This window comes from Lygodium microphyllum, chromosome 18 (assembly GCF_053477565.2).
Source record: "Lygodium microphyllum isolate KBCC chromosome 18, Lygodium_microphyllum_v1.1.10, whole genome shotgun sequence".
Taxonomy (NCBI): Eukaryota; Viridiplantae; Streptophyta; class Polypodiopsida; order Schizaeales; family Lygodiaceae; genus Lygodium; species Lygodium microphyllum.
This window is the reverse complement of record NC_141152.1, coordinates 108,394,984-108,407,419: the sequence shown is the minus strand read 5'-3', so window position 1 is coordinate 108,407,419 and position 12,436 is coordinate 108,394,984. Positions and strand designations below refer to the sequence as shown.

Below are 12,436 nucleotides of genomic sequence, written 5' to 3'. Positions count from 1 at the left end.
GACTAATTATGAAGGGCATGTTAGCTTTTTAGTTGGGTTTTGGTTTTTTTCAATTAATTCTATAATGTCTTCCTTTCCAATCATATTCCATCAGTTTCAAGCACGTTTTGTCCTGCGAAGCTAAGCACTATGAAAAGTTTCCTAAAATTCAAATGTCTAACAAAGTAATGAAACATTGAGACTTCCCATACCAAATTTGACAATCAGAAGTTGCCACTTGACAGCTTGTGGGAGACCTGCAGCAAGAGCGGAGACATGCTACTGCGCCACCCCTGGCTGAGTGGCTGCCAATGTGCCATCCCCCCTGTACCATTCTCAGCCCTTCTTCCCAATTCCAGCAAAACCAACCATCACTCCCCACTTTTCCTTCTTCTCAGGCCCTGGGATCTGCACGCTAGCTCCCCTAGCCTCCACCTCCCCTCTTGCTTCTCTCCCACATTCATGTGTCACTCCACCACTCTACCTCCTTTCTGCTTGCCCCTCCCCTGTGAGTTAACTGATTTCAAGAACTGCTAAAAATGGCAGTTGCTAGTAGTATTGATGAGGTCCAAAAGTGTGAATGAAGCTGCCAAAGGCAGCAGAAGTTGCTTAAGCATTATTTTCACAAGCTGCCAAAAGCCCTTTCTAGAGTGCACCATAAACACTTCAGCCAGGTGCACAACAAACCCCCCCCCCCCCCCCGCAACACGAAACCCCCAAAAACCAGCACACCATTCACTTTTTGAAGGACTCCATCCAGGCAGCTCTCATTGGCACCCTAGCTAGGGTCACTCAAGTGGTACCCCTGAGAAAGGGGTGTTCTAGGTCACACTTCAGATCACTAGAGCAGATGGAGGTGGCACTCGCCATTCCTCCGCTCAATGTTAGGTCCTCAATGGCATACTTTGACAAATGAGTGGAGGACTAGGATTAGTCATCAATTGAGAGTGGTGTTGCCATCAATATCTCTTTTCCTGGCCTTGATGAGTATTTTATTGCATATCTATTCAAGATAGGTAGTGATTTGACCACAACATACATAGAGAGTATACACACATTACATCACCTAATGGTTGGCTCCATTCTAGGGAACAATTGTATAATGTACTGGGATAGACACCCATGTAGCCTCTATAGGACCACAAGCCAACATAGTGGTTCTTCTTCACGAGTATGATGATCCAAGAGGTGATCTTAAGACTATAGAATGGGAGGACATAAGATGAGGATGGTCTAGTGGCAGAGCACTTCTCACATGCATATGACACATTGGCACCCATATTGGCATGTATGTTTGATAGAGCAATGTGTGAGGGATTCCTTGAAATATGGCCAAACCATATTGTCATCCTACTCTTTAAGAGTGGCAACCCTCTGGTCCCCAGTAACTACAAGACCATCATGATCCACCACACATTGGCTAAGATAAACGGATTGATATTGGAGTATGAGCTCAATGCATAGCCTGAGATGCAAGGAACAAGAGAGCACATGAACAGGCTGGTTTTAGATGTGGATACACCACATTAGACCATATCCTCAAGGTGATCATTGAGGACTGAGCTCAAGATAGGAGGATTTATTGTTGATTTGTGGATTTTTGTAAGGCATTTGACACAGTTCGAGCACATTTCCATGTAGAGACTGCAAGAGATTGGAGTGTCAGAGGGTATGCAATGGGGCATTTATGCATTGTATGAGAGAATGATAGGCTGTATGCGCACACCTAGGGGGATGTCTAAGAGGATTGACAGCACCATGGGAGGAAAATAGGGATGCCTGCATTCATCCACACTATTTGGACTATACATAGACAAGGTGTTCGACTAATTAAGGAGGGAGGTGGAGCTAGAACTAGCCTAACTAGAGTGTTAATACTCAATACTATTATATGCTGATGATAGTGTACTCATTTCAAACTCACCGGAGGGCTTGCAGCATTACTTGGATGCACTCTAGACCTTTTGCACAAATATAGATCTCACAATGAATCTTGGAAAAGCCAACGTCATGGAATTCAACCCTTCAGCAGCATGGGTGACCCGATCTATATATCAGTTCACATTTGGAGGAGATGTAGTGGATCATGTGAGAGAATATGTATTCTTGGGAGTCACTTTCTTTGGCCGGAGATTTGCACTGTAGGAGGGAGTTGAGGCCCGGTTGGTGTGAGGCTATACAGTCCTAGGGGACCTTGAGAGTCAATCAACTCCCTTGGAACGTCACACCAAACTATAGTTAGTCAACACTCTAGTCACACCTACTCTTCTCTATGGAGTTGAGGTTTGAGGTTGTAGTCCATACCACAAAGGATTGAGCCCGCTGGCTGACCAAGCTAGCCTAGAGAGAGACCATTATGATGGCTAGGACCATATAGAGACGTCATTGACGATGATGACATCACAGAGTAAGCCCTCCACCCACCCTATCATCATAGAAGAGTTAGGGGCAACACCTATGGTTGTGGAGGCACTCTTTAGAGTAGTGATTTTCTTACATAGGATGTGGGAGCTCTCGTGCCACAAAATCTCCAAATTGGCATTGATTTTCTCTAGATAACTAGGAGAGACAAGTGAGAGGGGATGTTGGTGCTCACAGATGGAAACTTGGATGAGATTATGTGAGTTCGACATCAACTAGCTCTCGCCCTTTGACATAGTCTGGGCTCTTGCCCTTTGACATAGCTTGCACTTCCCTACACTCCTCCTCAACTGATCTAAGTTGAATCCAATCATCAAGGTTAGTGTCCTGAGAGTTGAAATCGGGAGAATTTGGATCAAGCCACCTCTCCCTCTACAACCATAGACGGAGTTTTACTAGAGTTACCGTAAAGAAACAGTAGGGTTCGCTATCACAAGGACGTGAACTTTTGAGATCTTTAAGATTGCTGATAACATTTGATTAAGTTATTAATCAAATGTGCAAGCTTGTTTAGTACATATGATACACATGGCCATTATTTCATGGTAACAGGCCAAGGGCCCCAGGGATGCAATGCATGTCAAAGGCAAAAGTTGTGATAAGTTATGCCACTTGAGCTTTGGGGGTTAGTTGGTGTCAATTTTGACTCTAGGATAGTTATTTGGCCAATAAGTGTCAGTGGAGATACTAGGGTCTAAGGGTCAACAGAGGTTGGGGACCACTCCAGGTTGCAAATGACCTAGCCAGTTTATGGCTGGGCACATTTAATTTTGGGCAAGATGAGAAGGGATGGAATTAATTTCCAAGATTATTTAATTCTAAAAATTAATTAAACAATTGAATAATGCTGAAAAATGGATTTAGAAGACTACCACTCCACAAAAATGCCCATGCAAACTGAGAAAACGTTTTTGGGACTGGGTCTCAGCCATTCAGTTAGTGTTAATTAAATGTGCAAGGTGTGATGCACATGGCAGTTATTTCATGGTAACAAGCCAAGCACCCCGAGGATGCAGTGCGTGACAAAGGCAAAAGTTATAATAAGTTATGCCACCTAGGCTTTGGGGATTAGTTGGTGTCAATTTTGAACCTAGGACAGTCATTTGGCCAATAAGTGTCAGTGGTGATACTAGGAACTAGCATTAATTAATTAATTAATGCCAGTGTAAGGGTCAACAGTGTAAGGGCCAATTTAATTATGGAAGGATGGGCACATTTAAGAAGGGCTAGAATTAATTTTCAAGATTATTTAATTCTGAAAATTAATTAAATGATTAGATAATGCTTAAAAATGGATTCAGAAGGCTACTACTCGACAAAAATGGCCATGCAAACTGAGAAAACTTTTTTGGGTCTGGATCTCAGCCATTCAATTAGTTTACAGCTTGGGAGAGAGAGAGGGAGTTGTTGGTCCCTATTCTGATCAGAGAATAGCAATTTGCTACAGAAGACAATCATCTGGGGGCCTTAGCAAGCAGGGTACAGTAGGGAGTTACCTTCCACGTGCTGACAACAACATTAGTGATTAGGTGACAGAATTTTGGAGGTGCTTGGCAGTAGGTGATTGCATTAAATGCAGGTTGGAGCAGGTAGCAAGCAAAATTTAGGGTTTTCTCGCGAAGAAAATCAGATTTTTCTGTCATCTTGGCTTTCTCTCACCTTCTCCAACCCATCCTCAGCATTTCTTAGCCATTTTGAGCAGATTTGAGCCAAAATTTGGTGGCTCTAAACCCTAAATTTTTGCAAAAATTAGGTTTACTAGCCACCTTGGGACTCGTGCCAACAGGAGAAGGCATCTACACTAAAATCAGCACCTGAAATTTGTGGAATTGATAGGGATTTCACATGTCAGGCCATCCATTGTGAATTGGGACAACATTTGGCCAATTCCTGGTTCCATTTGTGCAATCCCTAGGTGAAAATCAAGGGGTAACTGGCCCAATTTGCTTTGCTGATTGTATGTACAGCAAAGGGCTTTGGGATCAGCAAAGGAGATTATGGAATCTCAACTTGTATTCAATCCATTAGCAATTAAAGTTAAAGAAATACCGAAAGGGGCACCGGTTTTGGAGCCAATCGGGTGTCTATTGTCCAAGATTATTAAGGTAAATTGTGCATTTCAATTTATGTTTGTTTGTTGATTGCTGTAATTAAGTGCTTAATCAGAGAATTACCACCCTCTCCAAGAAGGAAGGCTGGTTTCATGGTTCCATTGTTGGGATACCACTCAGTCCCTTGATTTGGTGAACCTGAGGCACCTAATGGTGGCAAGCCAAAGCTTTGTGCTAGCTGATTTTTGCTCTCAGCTGAGAAATTACAACAATATGTCTTCATACAGTGAGATGGACTCAAGTAGTGATGATACCTCTCAGTATGAAGATTCACAAGGAAATGAAGAAAATGCAATGTTTGACCTTGGACAAGGCTCAAACCATGGATAACAAGCTGAAAATGTTGCTATTGGGCAAGATGCAGGGCCTTCAAGGGTTAATGAGACTGATGATCCCAACAAAGTGAAGAGGAATTTGATGACCAATTCAAGAATCGGATGAGAACAACAACAAATCTCTTTGCTGAATTGGCAAAGGGTCCTCAATTTACGTGATTTTTCCAGCAAGGAAAAGAAGACATCTTCTGCATCTTCGAGACAGCAAGGTATACCAAAGGTAATGCCAAAGCCTTCACTTGAAGCTTCCAAAGATGCTAATGAAGCAAAACAGTTGGTACCTACGGAGCAAGGAATGCAAATACAAGGCCATCATAGAAGTGCCAATCCAATGGATTTTGGACAGTCGGCGGGCATGTATACTATGATGGGGCAGCTAGGATACTTTGGTGGAAGCACGATTTTTCATGCAATGGTTGGACAGGGACTGCATACGGGAATGTACGACACAAATCCCTATGATATGCAGCAGCTAATGCATGGTATGCAAGGCCCAATGTATTCAGATATGGTTGGAAATATGTAAAACCCTATGTATGGTAGCATTGGCTTGATGCCTAGGGCACAAAGTAGCATGTTTGGTAATGCATCTATACCCCCAAATGCTTATGGGGCTCAAGGAATAAATGTTGGTCATGCAAATGCTCCATTTGATGTTGGTTTTGATGTAAATTCAGCAAATTCATTCTTTCTATAGCAGCCAATGTATGACAACTTGGCACCCAAAGGGGCAGTAAAAGACTATGATGAGGGTGGAAAAGCTATGAAGTTTGAGTCCTTCAATGGTGCACAAGATAGGCTAAAAGCTTTGACTTTCATTTAGCAATTTGGTACAACCTATTCAGGGGAAAACTTCACCGAGTCCTCGAAGATTCGAAAGGCAATCACTCTTTCGAAGGGAAATGCATTGCAATGGTGGTCCACTCTTTTGATGCAAGGTAGAGCACTATCAACAAGGATTCAATTCAAGCAAATATTTGCATTGAATTGGTTGACAAGTACCTTTGAGGTGGACATCATGATAGCTTGGAATAAGTTGGATGCTAAGGAATGTAAGAATTTGAAGCAATACAACAAGAAGTTTTGGGATGCATTGCTGCTCGTCACTTCTTATCGCCCCGTACCTCTTTATGAGCAAGCGGAAAAATATGTTTGTGGGCTGCCTAAAGGAATCAGGGATTTTTATATTAAATCCATTGTCTCTAGCATGTCTCAGCTCATAGAGATTGCTGCTACAACAGATGTTTTGCTACGTGGGAAGGAGTCGATCTTCCTAGAGAGTGAGAAGAAGCCAAATTAAAATTTGTTTAAGACTAAGAAAAGGGAAAGATCTGAAAATCAGCCTGAAAAGAGGCCAAAACAGCAAAGAAAGGGCTCGAAAGCATTGGCACAACGTAGGGAATTGATGGCTGCAGATAAATTTTTAATTTATGAAGAGGAGGGTCACATTGCAAGGGACTGTTCCAATAGGTAGCAAGCTGGAAAATCAAAAAATCAAGGAGATTCTAAAGGAGAGAAGCCTAAAACATCAATGGGATTGGTGCCTGATGTTGTTCATGATTAGCCCAATGATGATGCTATTGAGTTGTGCAGAGAATGGGGCAAAATTAGGAATCAACATGCATTGATTTTCTTTGATAATGGTGCACCAGCCAACTTTATCTTTGTAGATATGGCAGCCCATCTAGGCATCAAAGAGGATGAGATGGGACCCATGAAGAAAGTTAAAATGGCATGTAAAGGCTATGTAGAGCTGGTCATACCGTTCAATGGAAAGCTTCAGTTGCACATACAGGGATATGTGGACAGCAAAGAGTTTTTCATTTCTCCACTTGAGGGTTGTGATGTATTGCTTAGTATGCCATGGTGTCACTCTATGCATGTTGTGATTAATTCACGTGCAAAAGAGATCACTATTCAGCATAAGGGAAAGACACTCACACTTCATGTAAAACTAAAAGGGAAATCTACCCCTGTTTTATTTGCAATTGTCACGAAACATCATCTTTCAGCATACTCAATTTTTACTAAGGATAAAGATGATAGTGAGAATGTTGGGAACATATCTAAGTTAGAGAAGGATTGCATGTCATTTCTGAAAATGTATGTGGATTGCTTTTCTTAGTTACTTTCAGGGCAACTACCGCCTAAACGACATAAAGATCATGGCATAGATCTTATCCCTAGAAGTAGCCTATCTAATAAGTCATCCTACAGAGTTAGTGCAGCCTAGCAGGACGAGATTAAGTCAGGTGAGTGAGCTATTAGAAAAAGAGTTTATTCAACCGAGCTTATCTCCTTTTTGTTCTCCAGTGCTTTTGGTGCAGAAAAAGGACAGTTCATGATGGCATATATGCATCGATTATCGTGCTCTAAATAAGATCACGATAAAGAATCACTTTCCAATTCCTCAAATCAATGATGTTATGGATAGATTGCAAGGGGCAACCATATTCGACCGTATAGATTTGAAAAGTGGGTATCATCAGATACGCATTAGATCGGAAGATGTGCCTAAGACAACTTTCAGGATATCTTTTGGGTTGTATGAGTTTCTTGTTATGCCTTTTGGACTTACGAATGCTCCTTCCACTTTTAATCGCATGATGGATTGCATCTTGATGCCACATAGAGAATTTGTGGGCACTTTCTTTGATGACATGATTGTCTATTGAAAGAATGAGACAGAGCATAGAAGACACTTAGACATTGTGTTTCAATGAATTGCGTGAGCATAGGCTAGTTATCAATGATAAGAAAAGTGAATTCTCTTTTTATGAAATGTACTTTTTGGGACATATGGTACCGGCTGATGGTATTCACATAGACCCTGCAAAGGTTGAGACAATACAATCATGGCCACCTTTGAGAAATGTGTATGAGATTCGCAGCTTCTTGGGTTTATGTTCTTACTATAGGAAGTATGTGCATGGGTTTACTGAAATTGCATCTACATTGCATGCCTTGTAGAAGAAGGGTGCGCCATTAGATGGACAATAGTGAAAATTTCAGCATTTGAAAAGTTCAAGGTGCTCGTTTTGCCCGATCTAAGGAAGTCATTCATGGTTCAGTGTGATGCATGTGGTAACAGCATTGGGACTATGTGAATCACACACATTTTAACTCTAACTTATTAGTGCCCGAAAATCGCTCCCTGCCGTCACGTAAGCTGCTACTACTTCGCCCGTCATCGTTTCTGCTCTCCCCTCCCCCCCGTCTACTGCTCGTGGTCCCGCCTCTGCACAATCTACTCCCCCGCTCTCTCCCCAGCACAGACTGCCCGTCGCCTTCCCCCCCGCCTCTGATCCCGTCTACTCCCCCGCCTCTGCCCCGTCTACCCCCCCCCCCCCCCCGGCACTAACTGCCCGCCGCCTCCTCCTCCCTCGCCTCTACTCTGCCTCCTCCCCCGCCTCTACTCCTTCTACTCTGCCTCTACTCCGTCTACTCCCCCCACCGACTCCCCTCGTTGGGGAGCTCTACTCCTTGGCGTGCCCCCCCCCCCCCAACCGTTGTCTCTGCATCTCCCATGCTTGCCTACTTTCCCACCTTTCGCCAACTCTCCCCCCTGCCTAAAACCGCCCCTCTTCTTCTACCTCTTGGCCTGATCCCCCTGCCTTCCTGTCATAGGCTGAAAAATGAAAAAAGAAAACTGAGTGGTGCTTAACTAAACTACACACCATCAGGACGAACAAATAGACGCGAGCTGGACTATGGCGGTGTCCAATGCTCCCCCCCACCATATAAACAAGCATCCCCCCACCCTCCCCCTCTCCTCCTCCCCATCGGCCCTTCTCCCCTCTTGTTGCTCCCTTCCCCTGCAGCAACATCCCCACCACCTCCAACAACGCAACAGAGTGAGTGGTAGGTCCTCAGCAGGGATGCGCGATGGAAACCTCTAGTCAGACGCCAGTGCATTCCACGAGTGCCCCCTAGTCAAACACCTTGTGGATCATCCTTTCTAACAAACAGCTCTTGGCCGTCCGGGCCACAGAGTTGGAGCTGAAAGAAACAGCAATCTTTGGTAAGGTCGTTGAACACTCCCCATCGAGGGCCTAGTTGGGGAATTGGCAACACTCCACGTTGCGCATTGGCACAGCGCAGATCAGGGAGGCAGTCCTCATGGGCTGAGGGATCTTCATGGTTCGACTCACCTCTGCGGACGCATCCAGTGAGTTAGTGGAGAGCTCGCCCTATGCCTCCACGAAGGGGGTCATCTATATGGTTCCCTAATATGGCAGCTTCACAGTGGAGTCTTTTGCACTCCACAACAGTTTTCTCAGACACCCAGTCACCCTACTTTTCCCTGGACTGACAGTAGAGTACCGCCAATTAGTGGAGGACTTTGGTCGGCTCTTTGGCACGGTTCTTCCTGCTTCCTTCACAGATGCAGTGACAGCTGTAGGTGTCCCAAAGGTACGAGTGGCCGTGAAAGACACAGAAAGCATACCAAATTTCCTGGAGATTGAGGCTGGAGGTCACTCCTTTAGGCAGTAGGTCATTGTGACTGGGCAACCAGGGCAATACTTGCATTGCCACGACTTAGGGTATTAGGCAGCATATTGTACGCGTTTTGGGGCCAAGGCAGCTCCGTCGACAGACCCACAGGTGAACACTAACGGCTTCACACAGGTCCAAAGACAACAGAGAGGGAGAAGGCAGGGGGCCGTAGACAGCCCCTCAAACCCAGCCTCGACAACAGGGGGCAAGAGGGCGTGCAACACCCCCTCGATAGAGCACTCTGTAGGCCCCCCCTGCCCGCCCCACCCGACAGGACCGCAGTCCCCCACATCCATCACATGCACCACAGACTACTTCACTTGAGATCCCACAACCCCCACACCCCTCCCCCCCATTTCCCATGCCCACCCCACTAACCCTGGTCCACAGCCCCCCCCTTCGAGGGCCACCAGTCCCCCCCCCACACCCAACACGTACCTCCGACCATCCCTCCATCCCCCGACCCCCCTCTTCCCCCCCACCACCCTCCTATTAAGCACCCCCCCTGATCCACACCCGTTTCAGGAGATCCCCCCTAGACCCACCTCCCCTTCTCCCACAGGTGGCGATGAGCCACACACGCCCACATCCTCCTCGCACTAGCAGTGTTCCCCCTCCCACACAGCCACCAACTCATCTACCCTTGCCACCCGTCACACTTTTCCAAGACAAGTAAAGTTGTTGCCACAAGAGTTCTTCCGCAGTGGCCCATGGTCCTACCTGAGAGTTGCGGAGCGTGGAGAGTTCCCACTACCTCTAGAGGTGGGGATCTTCATGGTTCATAAGTCAAGGAGGGACAAGGTCCATCTACTAGTACCACCGGATGGACCTAACTACTCTTTCTTCCTTCAGTCCTCTCACTCAGAGGATTGGACGATGTCACAGATTGAGGAGTTGAAGAGTCAGGTGGCGGACCACATCTCCCAATGGATGGGAGACGAAGGACTAGCACTGTTTGCACAGCGGTGGTCTGATTGCATGATGGACATTAACTGGTGGGCTGGAACCGAGGTACCACACTTGAGCATGATCTTTTGAGCCCCCCCACAGTGGAAAGCTCCGAGGGATGTGATCGAGTGGCCCCTAGCACAAGCGGTCCGTTTCTACCAGTGTACAGAGTCACGACTCCAGCTTGGCTGATAGATGCATTGATAGTACCACCTGGTGCATCTATCACCCCTTTGGTTCTCGACCGAGGGCCACCATGGGAGATTGGAGTTTGCCGTCCAGACCTGTAGGAAAACGTACTTGCATGCCCCATAGTTTCTCCTCCTCATCAGCAGCCTCTACATCGAACAGATGTCTGTTCGTTCAGTTTGCAGGTTTCCCCATGAGCTTATACCTTGCATCCTGGAATGTGAAAAGCCTCCACTACAGTGGGGCACGGGGTTCTAGGAAGTTGATTGTTCAGCAGGAGCTACAGTCTCTGCCCTTGCCGGCGGACGGATCGATATCTTACTTCTACAGGAGCACAAGCTCACTCCCACACCCACGCCCGAGTCTCACTGCCTGTGTACGAGACCACGGAACGATAGTGGCAGGGAGGGTTGTCTGGATCAGATTGGATATTGGGGACTCGTGCCTTGGAGTTCTCAATGTCTATGCCCCTATGGAGGTCAGGACACGTAGCAGATTCTAGGTGGAGATTGCGGATGGACTCCCAGAGGTGGACTCCTGGATCGTTGGAGGAGACTTCAACAACCTGGAAGCTTTGGAGGACCAGCAAGGCAGAGGTAGAAACTACCATGGCATGGCTGGGGAGGAGCAAGAGGCATGGGAGGTCTTTCTACTGGCAAAAGGAGCACGCGATGCCTGGAGAGACCCTGCCTTCCACAAGAGGGAGAGATCGCTAGACTTCTCTTGGGGATACAGGCGGCTAGGTGGAGTCCTGCTAGAGCGGTTGGATAGGTTTTATGTGGGATAATGGAGTGGCTCTTAGGGAGGCCAGATTGGGCAGTTGGCAAGCACCACGTTGTCCGATCATTGCCCGGTTCTCCTGACACTAGATCCCCCAACCTATGCCCTAGACTCACGAGCCTGTCGTAACCCTGACTCGATGTATGGGAGGGAGGAGGTGACAAGACAGATAGAGTAGGTTTGGACCAAGGAGTGGGGCAGGAGGGACCGGATAGCAGAGGATGTTGCAGAGGCCCTAGCTGAGTCGAGTAAAATCTGCCAAGAGGCAGCAAAGCTGGGAGGAGAAGAGAGGACTCCGACGAGACCTTGCAGCCACGCAGAGATTATTACAGGAGTTCGGCACCTCAGCAGCTTTCTGGGCGCAGAAAGGAGATACGATGTGCAAGGAGTTTTTCCAGGTGCACCAAGCTCACTCCTCAAGAGAGCAAATACGCAACCTTCGAGATCAGTATGGGAGGACTCGTTCTAGCCCAGACGAGGTGATGGAGATTGCCACCGACTACTACAGTCGCCTATTCCAGCAAGAGATAGCCTCAGCTAGAGGGCAATGATGTAGACAGCAGTTCTGGGATCACATCCCGTCCCTCATCTCAGAAACTAGAGGAGGCTTTCCATGCACAGGACGATGGGCAGAAATGCCCGGGAGAGGATGGCCTCTCTAAGGCCTTCTTCACTACCCTACTGGGAAGTAGTGAAGGACTCCCTACTAATGGCTTTCCAAGAGATCTTCACTTCAGGACAGATGCCAAGGAGTCTTTCGGCAGGCCTTATCAGTATTCTCCCCAAAGGGGGAGACCGTTTGGAGCTTTCCCAATGGAGACCGATCACACTTTTGTCAGTGGCCTATAAGGCACTGGCAAAGATGATTGGTAGGCGACTATGCCCTGTGCTTCCAGACATCATCCATGACACACAAATAGGCTTTGTCTAGGATAGGAGCATCATGGACAATGTATTCACCTTCTTTGAGGCGACAGAGTGGGCTCAGCATAGTGGGCAGAGACTGGCCGTACTACTCTTGGATTTTGAGAAAGCTTATGACAGGGTGGACTGGGACTTTCTAGAGGGCACCATGGTGAAGTTGGGTTTCCCTCAAGCTTGGATTCGTGAGGTCTCCGCACTTTACAAATCGGTCAGCAGCAGGGTTCTCATTGGTGATAGAGGAGTGGGGAGGAG

General features: G+C 46.7%; 1 protein-coding gene across 8 annotated transcripts in view; it reads left to right on the top strand.

The window, feature by feature from the left end:
* The window catches only part of LOC148021248 (ABC transporter B family member 1-like), a 145,488-nt gene that overhangs the window by 83,640 nt on the left and 49,412 nt on the right, over window positions 1-12,436 (top strand). The gene's annotated exons all lie outside the window — the stretch shown is intronic.